The sequence below is a fragment of the Microcaecilia unicolor genome, chromosome 5 (genome assembly GCF_901765095.1).
Source record: "Microcaecilia unicolor chromosome 5, aMicUni1.1, whole genome shotgun sequence".
NCBI classification, from domain to species: Eukaryota; Metazoa; Chordata; class Amphibia; order Gymnophiona; family Siphonopidae; genus Microcaecilia; species Microcaecilia unicolor.
This window is the reverse complement of record NC_044035.1, coordinates 243,163,809-243,187,569: the sequence shown is the minus strand read 5'-3', so window position 1 is coordinate 243,187,569 and position 23,761 is coordinate 243,163,809.

Below are 23,761 nucleotides of genomic sequence, written 5' to 3'. Positions count from 1 at the left end.
CACGTGATTTTCATGTGCACCAAAGCTCCCTTTTACCACAGCAGGTAACAGGAAAGTCTCTCTTTCCTGCAGGAAATGGCCGTGTTGCGCTCAGCCATTTTTTTGGGGGGGGACCCCTTACCGCAACCCCAGGTATACCCTGATGCTATAAATATAGATATATAAATATATTTTTGTAGCACTAGTTACAATAGCGCGCTAGGGGTGGGAAGTACCGCTGGGCTCCTGCGGTAGACTGGTGCTACTTCCTGTTTAGCGAGCAGTAAGTCCACATTGTACTTACCGCTGCTTAGTAAAAGGGGCCCTTGGTGATCGATACTGACTGCTAGGTGTGTTAGCGTTTTTAATGCGCCTGTAAATTTAAGGCACGTTAAACGCTAACGTGCCTATACATTTCTATACATTTCTATGGGCGCATTAAAAATGCTAACACACCTTAGCAAACATACCCTAAACAAATAACTTATTTTTATCAGCCAAATATCATTGCTATTTTTATCCCCACATCTATCACAACCCTTAACCAGCTCATTATTAAGTAAATATCTGGCTGTTTTGTTATTTAATAAGCCTGATATATTGCCTTAGGATTTCTGAAATGTGCAGATAAATAAGTTATATATTCGGTGCCTGCAAAAGCATTACTTGCTTTATATATTAGCACAAATATTTTTCCCTTGAGGAAGAACATATAAATCTTCCCATATAGCCATTCTAGAAGCAGCAATGTATAGTTGGCCTTGCCAAGACAATTAAACTTGAAATCTACTTCAGCAATTTTGAAAGCTTGTCTTTGTGATTTGTTAATAGACGTGGCAAATGCTAGGTGAACGGGAAATTGGAATTTTTAACCTGGAATTTTATAGCTTTAGGTAGTGGTGTTTCAACTACAGTACGGTAGTTGTTTGCAGATGACTGAAGAGCTGAACACCAGGTTTAGGGGTCCTTTTACTAAGCTGTGGTAAAAAGTGGCCTGGGCTAGTGTGAGTGCATGAAATTGGCACTTCCTGGGCCACTTTTTACTGCAGCTGGGAAAAAGGCCTTTTTTTAATGGGGCAGTTAATGGCCGTATGCTAAAATTAAAAGTAGTTTATTGCCACCCATTGACCTAGCGGTAAGGGCTCACGTGCTACTCGTGCGGTAATCAGGCAGCTCGTGCCAATGTGGCCACATAGTCGAATACCGCAGGGAATGCCCACTGCTGTAGAAAATTATTTTCTACAGCGGGGGGCATTCCCGAAAGTAATCAGAACACAGCCATGTTGGCATGAGCAGAGAGGGTGGTGGTGGATACTTGGAATGCCCTGCCATGGGAGGTGGTGGAAATTAAATCGGCAATGGAGTTCAAAAATGCGTGGGATAAACACAAAATCCTGTTCAGAAGGAATGGATCCACAGAAGCTTAGCGGAGATTGGGTGGCAACACTGGTAATTGGGAAGCAAATTTAGTGCTGGGCAGACTTCTACGGTCTGTGCCCTGAAAATGGCAAGGACAAATCAAGGTCAGGTATATATATATAAAATAGTACATACAATGAGTATATCTTGTTGGGCAGACTGGATGCACCATACAGGTCTTTATCTGCCGTCATCTACTATTAAACTATCACAGGGAGCCCGCGCTACTCCTGTGGGAGTGCCAGTTTGGTGTGCGCTACCCGCACGTTAGCCATACCGCTGTTTTGTAAAAGAGCCCCTTATAGTATTAGGGGGAGGATGATCAGGCCCAATTGCCCTGCTGGATGGTGGAAAAGCAAAGTCTCAAGGCCCTACCTTGGTGGTATGGGGTCCTCTATGTAGGGCTGCACCAGTCATGTCCCCTCTCAGGAAAACCTCAAAGTCCAATTTCCAGGCCAGCATCTTGAATAAAAACTGATTAGTCTTCAGAGCAAAAAGGCCAACACACACATGGGTAGTTTAAACAAAATCTTATCAAAAGACATTTCTCTTTCAGATCTTTAAGACACAAAAATGCATCTCTTTTCACCTATGGGGTAATCCGATAACGTGAACACCAACATTTATGTGATAATTGAACACATAAATGATTAGAATAATGACATATACATGTGAAAGTGTGCATAAAGTCATTCAAATTCCAAAATTTCACATAAGCGCTGTTCTCTAAATATGGGCATATCTTACATAGTGTGTATTTTACAAGTAGGCATTCAAGTGAGATAGCCAGAAATTTTAAACAGCGGATGCGTCTCTAGCCCAGCCCGCAAATTTCTTGCAATTCCCTCCTCCTCTCCCATTTACAGTCCGGTATCTTTCCCTTCCCTTCCAGCCCACAAAGCTCTCACAATTTTCTCCTTCCCCCATACCTCAACATCACCTCCAATCTTTTACTGGGCAGCGCCATTAGCAGTGGCATTCATAGGCTGCACCGGGGCCTTCTTTCTGAACTCTCCCACCCTTCAGAAAACAAATCGTTGCATCATATGGGGTGGAACAGTTCAGAAAGACATGGTGCAAGCCGCAAGCAGCCTATGAGTGCCACTGCCACTGGTGCTGCCCGGACGAGACTGGTGGTGATTTTAAGACACGGAGGGGATCAGGGGGAGGGAGGGAATTGTGGAAGCTTTGTGGAGCCAGAAAAAGAGAGATGCCAGACCATGTGTGAAGGGTGGGAGGGAGAGAAAAGGGAGGGAAATGCAGCATAGCACCACCAATAGTAATCGACTGACAAGGGGTGCAGAGGCAGCACAAGCACCTTGAATGGCCTAGTGGTTAATGCAGCAACCTGAGAACCAGGGGAACTGGGTTCAAGTTCCACTGCAGTTCCTTATGACACTGGGTAAGTCACTTAACCCTCCATTGCCCTAGGACAAAATAAATGCCTATACATAAACAGTTTTGATTGTGACCCCAGAAAGGCAGTATATCAACTCCCATCCCTTTCCCCTGAGCCGTGCGAAAAAAAGCTTCCTTCTGGAGTTCATAAGTCGTTACTATATAGGCAACCTACTTAAGTATGCTTGAAGTGGGTGTATTGGTGTGCATGTAAAGAGGTATGTACATAAGTATTGCCATACTGGGAAAGACCAAAGGTCCATCAAGCCCAGCATCCTGTTTCCAACAGTGGCCAATCCAGGTCACAATATACCTGGCAAGATCCCCAAAAAGTACAAATCATTTTATACTGCTTATCCCAGAAATAGTGGATTTTCCCCAAGTCCATTCAATAACGGTCTATGGACTTTTCCTTTAGGATGCCGTCCAAACCTTTTTTAAACTCCACTAAGCTAACCGCCTTTACCACATTCTCTGGCAACGAATTCCAGGGTTTAATTACACGTTGAGTGAAGAAAACTTTTCTCCGATTCGTTTTAAATTTACTACATTGTAACTTCATCGCATGCCCCCTAGTCCTAGTATTTTTGGAAAGTGTAAACAGACGCTTCACATCTAGTTGTGTGAGTGTGTGTGTGCAAGCGTGCATATACTGTAGCAGGACATATTTATCCACTCCTACCGTAGCTGATATAATATTTAACCATCTCTCTGACCTCATGTGCAACCTTCTTTAAATCAGTCACCTTACTTTCTAACTCTTCTTACTCTCTTACCTATCTATGAGGGTTTTTTACTAAGGCGTGCTCACGTTTTTAGCGCACGCTAAAATTGTGGATGCGCTAAACGTTAGAGATGCCAATGCATTCCTATGGACATCTCTATCGTTTAGCATGCCCACAATTTATCACGCGCTAAAAACATGAGCGCAACTTAGTAAAGGACCCTCCATATGTTACATCTTTGCTTCACCCTTCACTATCAATTAAAATGTTCTATTACGTATTGGTTGACATTGTAAGTAGTACACTATGCCATACTTTGTATTGTTATTTGAATATTTTTACTGCTGTAATTGCCTCTTGCTCATGTTTGATCTATTCTTAGTGTACACCGCCTTGAGTGAATTCTTTCAAATAGGCGATAAATAAATCCTAATAAATAAATAATGTATGTATGAGCGGAGTAGGTGTGCATTTAGCTGGACTTCAGGGGGAAATGATGTCGAGATATAACAAATCCCAATTATTTAAGATAGGAATCAATGACATCAACTCTAAATTGTGCGTTTCTATTTCTTACCTTTTCATAGATCTTTCCAAACAAATTTTCAAACTATTTTTCAGGGGTGTGCATTTATTTGAAAGGGCATGGGAAATATCAGCAACATTTCTCTAATCATTTTATGTTATTTTTAATCCAAAATGACAGAAAAAAAACTACATTTCACTTTCCATGTGACATTATTAGTGTGCACTATGGATCCTGTTGCTTCAGTAGGTTCCTATTGCATAGTTGTGCACCTGTAGAGTGGGAAATTAATCAAAACAAAATTTGCCTGCACACCCCTATAATTATTAAGATTAGATGCCTATAAAAGTGTCAGCGGTAAGAGATGGCCATGACACCTGGCAGTACTGTGACATTTAAGTTACAGTTTTCAATTTATATACTGCTATCACCAAATTGGTTCAAAGCGGTTTACAATATGATTAAGATGAATACATCTTAATGAAGGAAATTTAAAAAGAATTAAAAAGCAAAAACTTAACCAGAAATATTAAGGAAATCCTTAAAAAGAGCAGTTTTAAGTATCTTTCTAAAATATATATAATTTAAATTATCCAATAAAACAGGTAGCATATGAATGCCTAATTTTAGGGGCTTGGTAAGCACGAAGCATGTTGCAGACCCTCAGTCTCTTAACACCTTTAGCAGAAGGAGGTACAAAAGGAGAACAGTTTCAAGTTCTTCTGCTTCTGGAGAAACTTGGAAATTCAAAATGGAACAATAAATATTCAGGACAATCACCATAGAGAACATAAGAGTAGCCATACTCGGTCAGACCAATGGTCCATGTAGCCCAGTATCCTGTTTCCAAACAGTGCTCAAGCCAGGTCACAAGTACCTGGCAGAAACCCAAATTGTGGCAACACTCCATACTACAAATCCCAGGTCAAGCAGTTGTTTCCCATTTCTGTCACAATAGAAGACTATGGACTTTTCCTCCAGGAATTTGTCCAAACCTTTTTTAAACCCAGATACACTAAACGCTGTTACCACCTCCTCCGTCAAAGATTTCCAGAGCTTAACTATTCATTGAGTGAAAAAATATTTCCTCCTATTTGTTTTAAAAGTATTTCCATGTAACTTCCTCATGTGTCCCCTAGTCTTTGTACTTTTGGAACGAGTAAAAAATCAATTTACTTCTACTCATTCTACACCACTCAGGATTTTGTAGACCTCAGTCATATCTCCCCTCATCCATCTTTTTTCCAAGCTGAAGAGCCCTAACCTCTTTAGCCTTTCCTCATACAAGAAGAGTTCCATCCCCTTTATCATTTTAGTTGCTTTTCTTTGAACCTTTTCTAATTCTGCCATATGTTTTTTGAGATACGGCGACCAGAACTGAACGCAATACTCAAGGTGCGGACGCACCTTGAAGCGATACAAAGGTATTATAGTATTTTCAGTCTTACTAACCATAGAACAGTAAACAGGATCCTGGCCTCCACAGGAAGCCAATGGATGTCCATGTAGAAATTAGAAATCCTATCATATTTACGTAAAGAATAAATTAGTCTAACTGCACTATTCTGAATTGTTTGTAAATGTAGAAGATTGTTTTTATGAGGACTTATAATATAGCCAAACCCTTTACTGGAGTGGGGGCTGGGCATCAGAAGAGTAGGGGAGGTGGTAGGGAATTGGATGTGGGTTCTCATTGGGGTAGAGTGGAGGGATGACTGAGTAGATATAATGGGGGGTTAGCGGGATGGAGTATTGTTGGGTGAGAGGGCTGAAAGGAGGGTAAGGGTGCAAAGTATGAGACAGTTTTCCCACCCTCCTTCCCTCTTTTTCACTGGTTAGTCTACAAGGGTGAGGGGAGGAGAGATTTGGGTTGGGGAAGGTTGGCAGTAACAGTTAGGTGAAATAGGAATTAGCCTTTATCCCAGAAGTGACCTAAGATGGGAAAGGAACAATGTCGAGTAGTGCTGAAATGGTGGATATTCAGAAGATTGGATGTGACACGAAGACGAGCTAAGGCATGGCCCAGTATCACTGCAGGCCATAAGGGAACAGAAGGCAAATATTCGCAGAGTTCTTACTACACTTCAGCTAGATTGGCACCAACAGCACCAGCTGCACTGGTTGAATGGCTGAGTGCCGCTACGAAGGGAACAGGAGTATGGGAAGAGGAATGCCAATCCAACTACTGTATTTGGTACTGTTGTTGCAATATGATTTGAATGATCAAATGTGCTGGATCTTTAAATAAATCTGCAGCCAAGGTTATGCCTTCATTAAGGTGTATAGGGGTCCTTTTACTAAGGCACATAAGGCTCTACGTGTGCCCAATGTGCGCCAAAATGGAGTTACCGCCCAGCTACCACGTGGCTCTTGCGGTAATTTCATTTCTGGCACATGTCCGATATGCACGGCCAAAAAATAATTTTCATTTTCGGATGTGCATATCGGATACCTGCCAAGTGGCATTTGGTGCACGTAGGTCATTATCACCCAGTTAGCACATGAGATTTTACCGCTAGGTCAATGACTGGCGGTAAGGTCGCAGACCCAAAATGGACGCGCAGCAATTTTGGTTTTGCCACACGTCCATTTTCAGCAAAAAGTTTTAAAAGGCCTTTTTTACAGGTGCTCTGAAAAATGGATCAGCGTGTGCCCCAAACCTACGCCATTTTTCAGCGCACCTTAGTAAAAGGACCCCATAGTGTTTAATTGGAGATGCGAGGAAGAGTATATGTGCCTATGTTATGTGCAGTGGCGTAACAGATAAGAAGAAGTGGGAAGTGGACCAATGACTCCAGGGAACCAGGATACTGATGTATAAGGTACCACTTTATTCACAGACTGTGAATAAAGTGGTACCTTATACATCAGTATCCTGGTTCCCTGGAGTCATTGGTCCACTTCCCACTTCTTCTTATCTGTTGTGCTTCCGTGGGAGTGCGTGTTCATCCACCTCGGTGGATTACCTCCTCATGTGCAGTGGCGTAGCCACAGGTGGGCCTGGGTGGGCCAGGGCCTACCCACTTTGGACTCAGGCCCATCCAAAATTGTGACACTCTTGTTGTGGCTGGTTGGAATCCCCAAACCTTGCCAGCTGAAGATTTTCTCTTCTTTGGCAGCCAGCAGCACTTTCCTTGAGCTGACGCTGAGATTAGCCCTTCTGCACATTCTCAGTTTTCACACATGTAAAAGCACTGAGCATGCACGGCCTGTCGGCAGCAGCATCAGTTTGAGGCAAGTGCTGCCGGCTGCCATTTGGAAGAGTGCTGGCTGCTCCAGGAGGAGGAGAAAATCTTCAGCTGGCAGGGTTTGGGTATCCCCGCCAGCTCAAGTATTTAATATTTGGGGTTTGTGGGCAAGGAGGGGTGGGGAGAGGAGCAAACCAGAGGGGGGCCGGGGGGGGGGCCAATTCCATGCCCATCCACCTTAGGCTGAGGCCCACCCAAAATTGCCCATCTGGCTATGCCCCTGGTTATGTGCACCATAAAAATCGTAGTCAAAACGCATCCTAAAAAAGATTAGATCTGAATATTCTCACTTGGCACACAGAATGCTACATATAAGATACTTAAATCTGTTTTGTTTTGTTTTTTTATCATTTCACACTTTGAGCTTTAAAAACTTAAATTTATGCAATAGCCAAAAATAGTTTCAGCACTTTAAAGAATTTAAAATAAAGGGGCACTGAAAGAACAAGTACTTCATTTCTTATCTCTGTGATAAATACTTCATAATAACATAGTAAATAATGGCAGTATGGTCCATCCAGCCTGCTGAGTGAGGTGGCTCAGGGGCCCTTTTACTAAGCCACGTAATCATCTACACAAGCCCAACGTGTGCCAAAATGGAGTTACTGCCCAGCTACCATGTGGCTCTCGTGGTAAAGTAGCATTTAGACGTTTTTCTCACCAAAACGTCCAAATCAGTATTTTTAAAACCCATTTCCCAGACGGTTTTCTATGCAGTTCATCTGCAGTGCGTCCAAATCTCAAGGGGGCATGTCAGGGGTGTGTTAAAGGCAGGCTTTGGCTATTCCTAAGACCTGAACGTTTTTCAGCCATAATAGACCAAATCAACAAAGTCCAGGACAAAAACAAAGACGTTTTGAGCTAGATCTGTTTTAATAACGACTAAGCCACAAAAAAGTGCCCTAAATGGCCAGATGACCACTAGAGGAATAAAGGAATGACCATCCCCTCTTACTCCCCCAGTGGTCACTGACCCCCTCCCATCCCCCAAAGATGTAACAGAAACAGTACATACCAGCCTCTACACAGCCTCAGATGTTACAGCCATTCCTATTAGAGCAGCGTTTGACAAAGTGCCTCATGAAAGACTCCAGAGGAAACTAGAGAGTCATGGGAATGGAGGTAGGGTATTACTATGGATTATGAACTGGTTGAAAGATAGGAAGCAGAGAGTAGGACTGAATGGTCAGTATTCTCAGTGGAGAAGGGTAGTTAGTGGGGTCCCGCAGGGGTCTGTGCTGTGACTGCTGCTTTTTAACATATTTATAAATGACCTAGAGATGGGAGTAACTAGTGAGGTAATTAAATTCGCAGATGACACAAAATTATTCGTCAAGTTGCAGGAGGAGTGTGAAAGATTACAGGAGGACCTCGCGAGACTGGGAGATTGGGCGTGCAAGTGGCAGATGAAGTTCAATGTTGACAAGTGCAAAGTGATGCATGTGGGTAAAAGGAACCCAAATTACAGCTATGTCATGCAAGGCTCCTGGTTAGGATTCACAGACCTAGAAAGGGATCTGGGAGTCATCGTTGATATGACGTTAAAAAGTTCTGCTCAGTGTGCTGCGGTGGCTAAAAAAGCGCACAGAATGTTGAGTATTAGTAGGAAAGGAATGGAAAACAAACACAAGGACATTATAATGCCGTCATATCGCTCCATGGTGCGACCGCACCTAGAATATTGTGTCCAATTCTGGTCGCCGCATCTCAAAAAAGATATAAAGGAATTAAAGAAGGTGCAGAGAAGGGCAACGAAAATGATAAAGGGAATTGAACGACTTTCCTATGAGGAAAGGCTGAGAAGATTAGGGCTCTTCAGCTTGGAGAAAAGGTGGCTGAGGGGTGATATGATAGAAGTCTACAAGATAATGAGCAGAATAGAGCAAACAGATGTGAAGCGTTTGTTTACACTTTCAAACAACAACAAAACCAGGGGACAAAAGATGAAGCTAGAATATGGTAGATTTAAAACAAATAGGAGAAAGTTTTTTTTTACTCAGCATGTAGTCAGACTCTGGAACTCGTTGCCGGAAAATGTAGTGACAGCAGCTGGCCTTATGGAATTTAAAGGGGGTTTGGACAGATTCCTGGGGGAAAAGTCCATTGAACATTACTAATTTTTTTTTTTGGGGGGGGGGAGGGGTTTCCGGGTTCTTGAAGCCTGGATTGGCCACTGTCGGAGACAGGATGCTAGGCTTGATGGACCCTTGGTTTTTTCCCAGTATGGCGGTGCTTATCTACTTATGTGCTTATGTCACTGGGGGACCCTTTTACTAAGCCGTGCATGCATCTACATGCGCCCAACGCATGCCAATTTAGAGTTACCATCTGGCTACCTCATGGCTCTTGTAGTAATTTCATTTTTGGTGTGCGTCCAATATGTGCGTCTGAAAAATAATTTTTATTTTCTGGCGCATGTCCGCAATGTGTGCCAAATGGCATTTGGCACACGTAGGTCTTTACCGCCCAGTTAACGCGTGAGATCTTACTGCCAAGTCAAGCGTTGGTGGTAAGGTGTCAGACCCAAAATGGGCGCGCACTAATTTTTATTTTGCCGCATGTCCATTTTTGTAGGCACACTGAAAAATGGATCTGCGCGTGCCCAAAACACGCACCTACACTACCGCAGACCATTTTTCAGCGTAACATAGTAAAAGGATCCCTGGGGTAGCCTAGTGGTTGGTTCAGTGCAGAGAAGGGAGCCTAGGCCCATAATCCACTCTAACTGTTACACTTGTGGTGGAAAGTGTGAGCCCACCAAAAACCTACTGTACAAACATATAGGTGACACCTGCAGGCACAAGGGCTATTATAGTGGTGTACAGTTTGGTACAGTAGGTTTTTGGTAGGTTTTGGAGGGCTCACTTTATAATATAAGGGAGCAACGGTGAGATGTGTTCCTGGGAGCTTTTAGCTGAAGTCCACTGCAGTGCGCTGTAGGGTGCCCCACTGTTCTGCTGGGATGTCTGTGTGGCCAGTCTCCTAAGAATGCTGGCTCCTCCGATATCCCAATGGCTTGATTTTGTGCATTTTTCACTTGGGCATTTTTTTTTTTTTCAAAAATGGACCAAAAAAACGCACAGAGCATAAAAACATCTAGCAAGTAGCCATTTAAAAAAAATACGTTTTGCTGTTTTAAAAATGGCTATGGAGGTCTTTTACTAAGGCATGCTAGCATTTTTAGCGCGTGCTAAAAATAGGCGTGCACTAAATGCTAGAGACGCCAACGTATTCCTATGGACATCTCTAGCATTTAGCGTGTGCCTATTTTTAGCACACCCTAAAAACGCTAGCTTACCTTAGTAAAAGACCCAGTTTATTTGCTATTTGGATTCTGGACGTTTAGAGCAAAACATTCAAAGTAGGAGCGTAGCCACGGGTGGGCCTGGGTGGGCGTAAGCCCACCCAGTTTGAGTTCAGGCCCACCCAGCAGTGGAGCACCTTCGTCAGAATGGCAGCAGAGGGAGCAGGCTGAGCTCTGATCCTGCATCTGTTTCCCAGACGCTGCCTGCCACCGCCACGATCCTGCATCTACCTCCCTCTGTCTCAGCAGCAGCAGACCAGCGGTAGCAATTCATGCTGCCTCCTGCTTCTAACCCGGAAGCATCTCCTCTGCCGTGTCCCACCCCCATTATTACAACTTCCTGTTTCTGCTGGGGTAGGACCCGGGCGCGCGGCAGAGGAGACGCTTCCGGGTTAGAATGAAGCAGGAGGCAGCATGAATCGCTACCGCTGGTCTGCTGCTGCTGAGACATAGGCAGATAGATGCAGGATCGTGGCGGCGGTGCAGACAATGAAGGCGTGTTGCTGTCATGCCAGAGAAAATGCTAAGGTACACCTGCAGGGCTGCCAGGCCATGGGCAGGGGGATAATACTGGATCCGAGGTTGGAGAAAAGGGAGAGAGACGCAGGACAAAGGGGGGGGGGGTAGTTTTAGGAGGCCCACCCATCCTAACTGTGAGCCCACCCAAAATGATAGGTCTGGCTACGCCACTGGTTCAAAGTCGGACTTAGACGTCATATCGAAAATGCCCCTCTAAGTCTAAGTGCTTTGAAAATGCACCTCTAAGTCCAAGCACTTTGAAAATATGCCTCAAATTATACTCATGTATCCCATAGTGTTCTCTGAACCTCCCTTCAACCATAAGCACTGTTTTGCAGGAGTCCTCCTTCCGCAAGCTGACACATCTCTTCTTCAGTCATTGTGATATGGAGGCATTTTTCATTATATCAGAACGCAATACATCCCATTTAAACTCCATACATTTCAACTCCTATTTAAAAAAATAAATCATTTTAACAATATGCCATGGTTATTAGGGTGCATTATTGGCTTCCATATGTTAAAATGGTTAACACAGGTTATCAGTAATGAGCTCTAGTTGCATAAAATGGAACTTGCAGTAAAATAATATATGTAAACCATATTAACTTGCTAATCAGTAATGCATTTTAGCAATTATGGCCCAGTGTGAATTAAATTCAGAGATTAATCTTTGGTTTCATTAGAACAATGAAATATACATGTGGCACTTATCCAAGGTCAGAAATTTAATCTTTACTTGTATTTAGCCTCTAATTGTGTTTAACAACATCTACTATTTCTGCAAGTGATTACGTTAGTATTATGGGTTTGCTAACTGGACTTTCATTGAAATGAGTTCTTTAGCAAAATGATGCACATTCTATTGTTTGCTAGGAAAGTTTGGCAAAATTGTTAACTACACCTCATTCAGAAATAAATATTTTATGAAACCACATTTGTTGTGCACAGCTCTATACATCCATAGTTATGAGCTGTTTTGCATAATTTTGTAAGGGGAAAGGGGACTTGATATACCGCCTTTCTGAGGTTTCTGCAACTACATTCAAAGCGGTTTACAGGGGCAATGGAGGGTTAAGTGACTTGCCCTGAGTCACAAGGAGTATTGCAGTGCTCTGAATTTACAAAAATGTAAAGCTATGCATGGTTGCACAAATAAATCCCCCATTTGAAAAGCCATGCAGTAATGCTGACACAGCACATTTATTTATTTATTTATTTATTATCTCATTTGTACCCGACAGTTTCCCAACAGTGTCAGGCTCAATGTGGCTTACAGCGCACCACAGAGGCTCGCGCGGCTTTGTAAGATGGGGAGTAAATAGTTAAATATTGTGCTCTGAGGGAGTAATTGTATATTTTTGCGATTAAAACAGCAATTTCCCTGAAAGTCTATAAATGGCGCTTAAAATTGCACACACCAATTTGGGTACATGCCCAATTTGTATGTGCAATTTAATTGAATAACGAGCCAATTAGCACCAATAATTAGGCACTAATAACCAATTATCAGCACTAATTGGCATAATTGAAATTTACAAGCATGTGTTTAGTCGTGGGGATCCACAAGTAAATGTTATGTGTGACTCCAAAAAGGGGGTGTGGCCATAGGAGGGTTATGGGCGAATCAGGTGTGTTCTTACAATTTATGCACGCTGTTATATAATAAGGGTGATCCACACCTAATTTAGATACTAGGATTTACACCTCATGTCTAAAGTTAGGCATCAATTTCAGCACTAAGCGTATTCTATAAACAGAGCCTAATTTTTGACGCTATTTATAAAATAGTGCTTAGCGTGTTTTGGGTTTTTTTGTACCTGTTTATAAGAATTTGGTTCCTTATGTGCAGAAATAGACATTTATGTATTTATTTATTTATTTATTTATTGGGATTTATTAACCACTTCTATGAAGAGATTCTCCCAAGTTGGTATACAGCAAGTACAATGTAACATGAAACTTACAATTTTGTTGACAGCATAACAACAGTAAAATGACCAAATATAAACATAAGTACAATAAATGAGGTAAACTTAGAAACAACAGTTGAAACTTAATAGTAGAACTACCATGAAACAGTTATCAAAAATATAGCCATTTAACAGCACTGCAGAGCAACCATATAACAGAAATATGATAAATGTCAGTAAAATGCAAACATAACCATAATAAACAGCAAGGAGGGACTTTCAAATACCATACATATAATATGATGTCAGCATGATACCAATGAAACATCTAATAAGAATGCATTAGAACACTTGGCTTCAGGGGCGTATCTGAACTGCGGCGGTAGGGGGGGCCAGGGCCAGAGAGGGGGGGCACATTATAGCCGCCCCCCCCCCCCGCCGCCGCCGCCGCCGCCGCCGCCATTGCCGATCCCCCTCCCCCCAGCCGCTGCCATTGCTAACCCTCCCCCTCCGTTGCTCGCCTACCTTCGCTGGCGGGGGACCCCAACCCCCGCCAGCCGAGGTCCGCGTCCTCCTGCCGCTGCCGGCTGCCTTTGGTCCTTTCATTCTTCCATTGAAGCTGGCGCCGACGAAAAAGTTTCTTTTGAATCTGACGTCGCTGCACGTTGCACGTTGTACGTGCAGGACGTCAGACTCAGAAACAATTTCTGAGTCTGACGTCCTGCACGTACAACGTGCAGCGACGTCAGACTCAAAAGAAACTTTCGTCGGCGCCAGCTTCAATGGAAGAATTAAAGGACCAAAGGCAGCCGGCAGCGGCAGGAGGACGCGGACCTCGGCTGGCGGGGGTTGGGGTCCCCCGCCAGCGAAGGTAGGCGAGCAACGGAGGGGGAGGGTTGGCAGCGGTAGGGGGGTCCAGGGCGAAATCTGCGGGGGCCCAGGCCCCTGAGGCCCCACGCAGATACGCCCCTGCTTGGCTTATCATACAGCCAAGTGGCCAAGTGCAGATATTATTATTATTATTATTATTATTATTATTATTAAGATTTATTTACTGCCTTTTTGAACGAATTCACTCAAGGCGGTGTACAACAGGAATCAGTCAAACATAAGCAATAGTCAATTACAGCAGTAAAAATATTCAAGAACAGTACAAGTATAATATTAAAATGTCAGCACAACACACAATAAAGCATTTTAATAGGCAGCATAGGGTGTAAGCAAAGATGGAACATATAGATAGATAAGAGAGAGCATTACTATTACTGATATATAGATAGGGACAAGTTGGGTAGTACAGAGTCCATTGGGATAAATAGATGGGTGGCTAATCTAAAGGCAAATTCTTTGTACAGTTAAACAAGATATAAGGAACTGGTCTAAGTTATAGTGTGTGTAGCAATCTAGTCTAGGTGTGGAATGAGTGTATAGTCAGTCACCATTGGCCCGATATTCAGCCGGCGACAGGCAGCATGTTTGCTGTCCGTTGCCAGCGTTAAACCCGGATATTCAATGCTGGCAGTATCCGGCGACCGGCATTGATTATCCAGGTTTATTTTGGCTGCTAAAAAGTTAACCAGCAATGCAAATATTTAGTGCTAACTGGTTAAATTTTTAGCGGTCAAAGATAGGCCCACTATTTATGCAGCCTAGTTGGTTAGGCTCTGAATGTCCACACCCCATTAAGGAAGCCCTATATTCAAAAGATAAGGGGCCCTTTTACTAAGCTGCGTAGGCGCCTACACGCACCCAATGCGCACCAATTCAGAACTACCACCTGGCGCACATTGGGCGCTAACTGGGCGGTAATCGGTATTGTACACACATTGATGATTGCCGCTCGGTTAATGCGTGAGACCTTACCTCTAAGTGAATGGGTGGCAGTAAGGTCTCAGGCCCAAAATGGACGCGCGTCAATTTTCATTTTGCCACTCGTCCATTTTTGGCAAAAAAGGCATTTTTTTTACAGGTGCGCTGATAAATGGATCTGCGCGTGTCCAAAACACACGTTTACACTAGCTCAGGCCATTTTTCGGTGCACTTTAGTAAAAGGACCCCTAAGTTTTTTTTGTTTATTGTTTTAACATGATTACACTGTTGGATTATGGCACATGGGTGTGTCATGCATTTGAATGTGCAATGATTATATGATGATATATTGGACAATGCAATTGATCGGGTTTGGTCTGTGATGGCCCAGTAACATTTATGAGCACATTCTACCAAATATTTATGTGAATAAAATGTCTGTGGGATTTTGTTTTCATTTGTAATTGGAATAATATGCACGTGTTTTGTAATTCATTCAGAACTGTAGATGGGCAACATACAAGCAATTTAAAATAATTAAATACTTTTATGTTGGCCCTTGTCTTGTGCCTTTTAATACATCAGCCTCAATCTCTTCATTTTCTGAATTTCTATTCCGCAAAGAAACTGCAACATTGGTATACGTTGTAATATGTGGTAGAGAGAGAGTTTTATCCCATGACCAGGTGAACAAAACATCAAAGTGCTCAAGATGTCCCAGGGCAAATGGCTCATGTATTTTCTAATGTTTAGTAGCCTTCATTAGGAATGAGTCTCATGGGGAGTGTTTCACAAGACAAAACAATTTGAGAATGCTCTGTGTGTTTCCAAAGAGCTTTCCTGTCATACTGCCAAACAGATAACATTTGTCAGTCAAATCAGAATGTCAATACTAGGCTTTTATTTCCACATAGCTTTGTTATCAACATGTTTAACAGCTGTTAAGAGAAACACAGTGTGACAACTCAGCAGATATACTCATTCATACAGGACCAGAGACTGAAGCACATTTGGAAAAACCATTATGGATATGCCCTAAATTGTTATTATTTTGGTCAATATGCATAGGGACTCGAATGTTTAGTGATCGCTGTTACATGTATTAGGGGCCCTTTTACTAAGGTGTGCTGAAAAATTGCCTGCGATCATGTAGGCGTGTGTATTGGACACGCACAGGTCCATTTTTCAGCATGCCTGCAAAAAAGGTATTTTTTTTGGCTGAAAATGTATTTGTGGCATTTATTTGTGACATTTATATCCACATTATCCCAAACAAATTTGAGTTCAATGTGGCTTACGATAAATGGATGTGTAGCAAAATAATAATCACTGCGTGTCCATTTTGGGCCTGAGACCTTACCACCACCCATTGACTTAGCAGTAAGGTCTCACATGTTAACCGGGCAGTAATCATCAGCATGTGTACATTGCCGATTACCACCTGGTTAGCACCACACGGTAGAAAATGGAAATTATTTTCTGCTGTGCATTTTGGATGCTCATCAAAATTAGAATTACCACCCGGGGCACGCAGTAGCAGGGCGGTATTTCTAATTTGATGCACGTTGTAACTGCGTAGGTGCCTACATGACTTCGTAAAAGACCCCCCTTAATCTCCTAACTGTGGATTTTCAGCAACAACATGCTGATAGTGCTACTGAAGATCTATCTAACCATCCTGCTTATTTTCGAAAGAGAAGGGCGCCCATCTTCCGACACAAATCGGGAGATGGGCGCCCTTCTCTCAGGTGCGGCCAAATCGGCATAATCGAAAGCCGATTTTGGCCGCCCTCAACTGCAGGAGTGGTGAAAGTTTAAGGGAGCATGTCAGAGGCGTAGCGAAGGCGGGACGGGGGCGTGGTTAACACATGGGCGCCCTCGGCCGATAATGGAAAAAAGAAGGCCTGCCCTGATGAGCATTTGGTCGACTTTACTTGGTCCATTTATTTTCAGGACCAAGCCTCAAAAAGATGCCCAAACTGGCCAGATGACCACCGGAGGGAATTGGGGGATGACCTCCCCTACTCCCCCAGTGGTCAACAACCCCCTACCACCCAAAAAAAATAAATTATAAACATTTTTTGCCAGCCTCTATGCCAGCTTGAAATGTCATACCCAGTTCCATGACAGCAGTATGCAGGTCCCTGGAGCAGTTTTAGTGGGTGGAGTGCACTTCAGACAGGCGGACCCAGGCCCCCCCCCCCCCTACCTGTTACACGTGGTGGTAAATGGGTGCCCTCCAAAACCCACCCGAAACCCACTGTACCCATATGTAGGTGCCCCCTTCACCCATAAGGGCTATGGTAGTGGTGTACAGTTGTGGGGAGTGGGTTTTGAGGGGGATTTGGAGGGCTCAGCACCCAAGGGAAGGGAGCTATGTACCTGGGAGCAATTAATGAAATCCACTGCAGTGCCCCCTGGGGTGCCTGGTTAGTGTCCTGGCATTTGAGGGGGACCAGTGCACTTCAAATGCTGGCTCTTCACATGACCAAATGGCTTGGATTTGGCCGGTTTTGAGATGGCCGGCCTCGGTTTCCATTATCGGCGAAAACCGAGGTCGGCCATCTCTAAGTCCGGCGATCTTAACATTTAGGTCGACCATCTCTAAGGTTGACCTAAATGTTGAGATGGACGGCCCCGGCCGTATTATCAAAACACCCATGTTTTTCGATAACATGGTTGGCTCCGCCCCTTCCCATGGCCATCCCCGGAGATGACCGCCCTTAGAGATGGGCGCCCCCGTTCGATTATGCACCTCCATAGTCCTGGGTCATAGACAGAGTGGAGTGAGCGCACAATGATGAACCATACATATAGCAGTGCTGTTAGGCCATTGTCTTTATAGCTATGAAGTTTAATTGAGGCCAAAAAGAAAGTTGTCCTAAGTTAAAACACACAACTGTATGTATAGCGACTGGTATCACCAACAGTGTTAACTGTCTCATACATAGGTTCAGCATCACCACCTATCTGTATAGCAGCACTGAATACACATAAAGGGCAAGTCTATAAATTGATGCCTCAGTCTAGGCACCCCAATGCCATGCACTTAGCACCGATTTTATAATGGCATCTTGGTGCCAAGATTCTGTTATAGAATGCTAGCATGTAGTCAACACTGGCGTGTCCATGTGTAGGTGTGCCCTCCTCTGCCATGTGAATGGCAGGCATAAGTTGGTGTGTTAGGTGAGCCAAGTGATTTGCATAGTTTATAGGGAGACATGCCCATAATCCATTCAAACGTAGCTCTCTTGCAGTTAGGCACTAGGGTCCCTGTTTACTAAGGTGCATTAGTGTTTTTAGTGCACCCACACTTTTCATGTGCGCTAACCATGTTGGTGCCTATAGGGATTGTGTAGGCATGAACGTGGTTAATGTACGTTAAAAATGTTAACGCAAGGAAGCAAAGTCAATATTCCCTGATATTTTTAGATGGACACAACAGAGAAGGAAGAAGTTTCTGGACATGAAATGAATCTATCGGGATAAATGCTTGTTTTCAATTGAAATTTCCTTGCAAATGTATATTACTTTTTAAAGATAAGAGATATGTTTTCTTTGAACCAGAACAGTTGCGAAACTTTCTAAATATGCAAAGTAATAAGGAGGAGAACCAGATGCGAAGCGGTTCAGTTGATAGGGGTAACCTCCTGCGTAATTTCCTTTGGCAGAACTAAGAATATTAGACCAACTTCCTTTGGTATATTATTGGATTTTCTCTCTTAATTGTGGACTATTAAAACCAATCATTTATTTTTAATTTAATACAATGTTTCTTCTTGAAGAATGTTATTGAAGTATTGGTATATCTGATCAAAGATTGTATCTTTGTGTTAAATGAAAATCAATAAAGAAATTAAACATAAAAATGTTAACGCACCTATAACGCTGCTTAGTAATCAGGGCCCTTAGAGGCCCTTTTACTAAGCCATGTAAGCATCTACGTGTGCCCAATGCATGCCAAAATGGAGTTACCGCCTGGCTACCACATGGCTCATTCGGTAATTTCATTTTTGACACGCATCCAATAAATATTTTTTTATTTTCGGACGTACGTATCGGATGCGTGTAGGTCATTACCGCCCACTTAGCGCGTGAGACTTCACCGCTAGGTCAATGGCTGGCAGTAAGGTCTCAGACCCAAAATGGACGCACGCCAGTTTTGATTTTGCCTCATGTCCGTTTTTGACAAAAATTTTAAAAAGGCATTTTTTTTTTTTTTGCAGGCGTGCTGAAAAATGGATCTGCGCATGCCCAAAACTCGTGCCTACTCTACCGCAGGCCATTTTTCAGCACACCTTAGTAATAGGACCCCTTAGGCATTGCCTTATAGAGTAGCACCTAGTTCACAGAGGGGCCCATTTACAAAGCAGCAGTACCACCACAGGCTTACTGCGCAGCAATCCAGAACTACCGCTGGCCAAACACAGGTACCGGCAATAGTTCCACCCCCAGGATGTGGCATTTCTGGTGCTAACAGAAATATGATTTATTTATTTGGATTTTGTTGACACTTTTTTCAGTAGTAGCTCAAGGTTGAGTTACATTCAGGTATACTAGGTATTTCCCTGTGACTGGAGGGCTCACAATCTAAGTTCATACCTGAGGCAATGGAGGATTAAGTGAGTTGCCTAAGATAACAAGCAGCAGCAGTGAGATTTGAACCAGGAACCTCTGGATGTCAAGAGCAGTGCTGTAACCACTAGGCCACTCCTATTTCTGCAGGGGGTTACCTGATGGTAATCAGGCAGCGCCACGCTTTGGCTGGTTTTTCCCCCTTACTCCCCCCCCCCCCCCCCCCCGTCCCCGTCCCCGTCCCCGTCCCCGCATTGCCATTTCTTACTGTATGGCCATTTCTTTTTTCAGCTTTTTAACCCGCTATGGTAAAAAGGACTTCTGCGTTCAGCAAAAATGGCCACCACCGCTAGTGCAGGGCCCCTTTTTCCACAGCTTAGTAGAAGGATCCCAGAGGCACCTATCATTTTTATGGTGCCTTTGATATATATAAGTGATGCCTACCTCTAGGCACCACTGTATAGATTTGCCCCTATATTCTTTTAAACATCATGGCCAAACATAGGCTCCTTGGAGGTGTGGATGGAAGAGATGTGCTTTCTAGGATTACATGTGGGATTGGACGAGGGGTGGAATAAGTATTGGATGTACTTTTGTATTTGTGTTGAAGGGGGGGGAGTGGGATAGTAGGAAGGGGGAGGGAAAAAAAGTTGGGTTTGGTTTTCCAAATGTTATGCTTTCTGATCATGTATTGCATCTTGTTTGGATTTGGATTTCTCAATAAAAAAAAAAAGATTTCACATTAAAAAAAAACCATGGTCAGTGTTTAAAAAAATGTGGTCACCGCCGCTACTGAATACTATTGACTTGATTATGATTACCATGATTTGCATAGTGCATAACAGATGTACTTAACACTCTACAGAGACAGATAGAAAGTAATTTTATAAGTGACTTTAGCATTTAGAACAGTGTTTTACACACTTACAGTAAGTAAGTGCTTATAAATTACCCTGGCGCATACATGAATAAAAGAAGGCATGAGAGAAATATAGATCCTACTTTTATGTGATTTATACATATACATTCCTGAGGATGGGGCAGAAAACAGGCAGAGCAAGGGTAGGATCAGCACTTCTAAAATTCATGCAAAACCACTGATTCTTACCAACCTATTATATACACAAAGTTGCTCTGGTTTCAGAGCAGGTATAACTTGTGCAACAGATTTCTGGCAGGCTCTTTTATAACGACAAATAGGTACCCTGTCAAAATAGCCCCAACAAAATGGCCCCCAACAAAACAACTCCAAACAAAAAAGCACCCAGTATAATAGCCCCTGACATAACAGCCACTGTCAAAATGGCCTGCCCACAATATAACCCTAGACAAATTAGCCCCCTCCCCCGACAAAAGGGCCTGATCAGGCTGCCCAGAATATGGCACTGCATTTTTTCTCCTAATAATCTTACCTTGCCAAACAGGGTAAGGTTGGTAAGACTATGAAAATGATGATAATATTGTTGTTGTTTTTCAAATTAGCATGTTGATGGAAGAATAGTTTCCTTAAACAGCAGAACAGATCATGAATACCAGTTAGTAGCTATAGAATTTTGTTTATTTATATATGCTTTACAAAATGCAATGCTGGTAGGAACCTTTATCAGTGAAGATTTCACTTATAGTTTATCCTTTCTTTTGTGTTGTTATTTTTTTCTAGGGGGCTATTTTGTCAAGGGTTATTTTATGGGAGAGGCCATTTTGTCAAGGGCTATTTTGTTACAAGGCTGTTTTGTCGGGGCTTCTTTGTTGGGGCTATTTTGTCAAGGCTATTATGTCGGGTTGCTGGACAAATAGACATATATTTTCTTTATATGTGTCTATCCTTGCCTAGGCACCCTCCATGTGGGCAGCCCTTTCTTCTTGCAGACTAGTTCAGACAGACAGACACACAGGGTGCACAAAGGAAAATGAATAAGAGGCCTTGGGTAAGACACAAAGTCATAACAATGAACATTTTCAGTAGGTAGATTAATTTGAAGAGAGGCAACTGTTAAGGAAGTATCACTGGATATGACATTTTGGGTCTGGAAGTGTTTCCATGAGGATCCTGGTTCTATAAATATTTGTTAGGCAATTTTATGGCTAGTAGAAACACGAGTCCTGAGGATTCAGAATGAGTACATGAATACACAGTAAAGCAGGTATTGATATTTTGCTTGGGTCCAAGGTTAACACTGATAGGCACAAGGCAGTGCCGATGTTGGTATTGCCTCTAGGTCTCCTCTCATTGGTCTGTGCTGCTTTCATTGACTGAGTGGGCCTAAATCCAGACCACCATGGGTTTTTTTATACCCTAGTATCATCACCACTATCCAGATACCAGCCGGCACTGAAAATCCAGGTACAACTTGCCCAGTGCTACTTGTCTGGTTACCAGTGATACTCATACCGACACTTGGATATCAATTTGGATAAAAGTTAGGGCAGCCTTTATTCTATCTTAGCTTGTCTAGGCAGTTACCCAATTAGTGGACTGAATAATAACTGGTAACTCTAAGCTCCTCCCAAGCTTGACTCCAAACTGCCCCGGCACTGCCCGAATAATACCGAGGTGATCTAACCAGATATTCAGTGTCCTTACCTGGATAATGCTGATGAAAGTCTGAATATAGATCCAGTTAGAGGAAGATAGGAGCCATTCTTACCCAGATAAGTCCCACCAAATATTGACCTCTTTCATACTGGGTCAGACCAGAATTCTAGTCAAACCAGCTTCCTAACTGATGCTCAGATGATCGAAAGCCCTGAGCTGTGCCAAACAGCACTCTACAAATAGTGCTGGAACAGCATGGGGCTTAACTGCCCTTATGATCAGAAATAATAGCATGCAGATTTATGTGCGCTATTATCTCTGATCATAGAATAAAGTGCGGGAGGATTGTTTAAAGCCCAGACTTGTCAAACATAGGAGCTGGAGGTCTGTGGGATCACCAGACCCCAAACAGCATGGCCCTGGTGGCCTAGTACCCCACCCCGTGCCAGCGACACAGGGACTGGAGGTCTGATAGACCTCCAGTCCCCTGACCCCCCAACAGAAGTTCATGGGGAGCTGGAGATCCAGTGGGTCTCCAGCCCCCTTAATTCCCTCTAGCATTCCCTCATGTAAAGCCCTGGTGGCCTCAGTGGACCACGAATCAAACCCTCCCCCCGACCTGGTGATCTAGCAGCCCTCTTCCTTTCCCCCCATACCTTTGTTGGAGGAGGGAGGTAGACTCCCTTCTCTTCCAGCAGTGCTGCCTTGAAAGGCAGCATCCAGTCTTGCCCAGTGCATCCTGGAATGCGCTGGGTGAGGTTTCACACCATATAAAGGGAGAAACTCATATGGTGTGAAGCCTGGATTGAGGAGAATGGGGAGCAAATGTATGCTGGACCGGGCTCACTATTCCTCACCAATGGTCTGCAAACCCTAACGCTAGCTCTGGCATAGGGTTTGCTGCGGATAGTGCGCTGATCATTGGGGAGGAATAGGTTTAGCATACATTTGCATGTTACTTGTGCTAAGAGCCCCGTTTTGCATGCATTTGCATGCTAGTTGCATTCAGAGTCTGCAAGCACATTGTTGCACACACTCGGGGGCTCTGATCATGGGGTGGTAGGAAACGCAGTCGCTAGTATGGCGCTAATAGCCTCTAGTGCTCGCATTTGCTTCTGATCATCTGCCCATCAGTATTCTGCCTCCCATAGTACCGAATCATAAATGCTAAATGTAAACATAGTAAAATCAAGGCTTGTGCAGCACAATTCATCTCCTGGTGCTGATAATTGCAGATTTTTAGATATCCACTAAGCATTTCTTTGTAAATCGCCAAACAATAATTATAAAGAGAGAAGCCAGTAGGGGATATCACCCTACTGTATAAACAGTTGAGCTTTGTTCCACATTTCATTTGAGCACAGCGGTGACCTACATTTAACATAACATCAATAGCAACAAACATTGTGTCATTAACAGAAACCTTTGGGACCAACCAAAAAAGCAATTGAAATTGAAATAGGTATTGTCTATTCAACAGCAAGGTGCCGTCTGTTCAATAGCTTCACTTTAGTTTGTCCATAGAGCCATGTATTTAAAGATCTTTGACACCCATCACTTAGCCTTGAGAAATAGTTATTCATTCATCCTTTGTTATTAAGGGCATATGAAATCCATGCTCTTCCCCTCTACTTCAACAGGGAGAAGAAAAGCTTTCAGATCTGCCACAAAATAGCACATTTTCACATATGCTAGGTAAAGATAGTTGCTCGTCAGACCCTATAAACGGGAAAAAATGCGTCTTGAAATTTAGGATCGTTTTCTCCGAACATGCAGTGCAACTTGTCTTTCATAGCATTTCTGAACCATG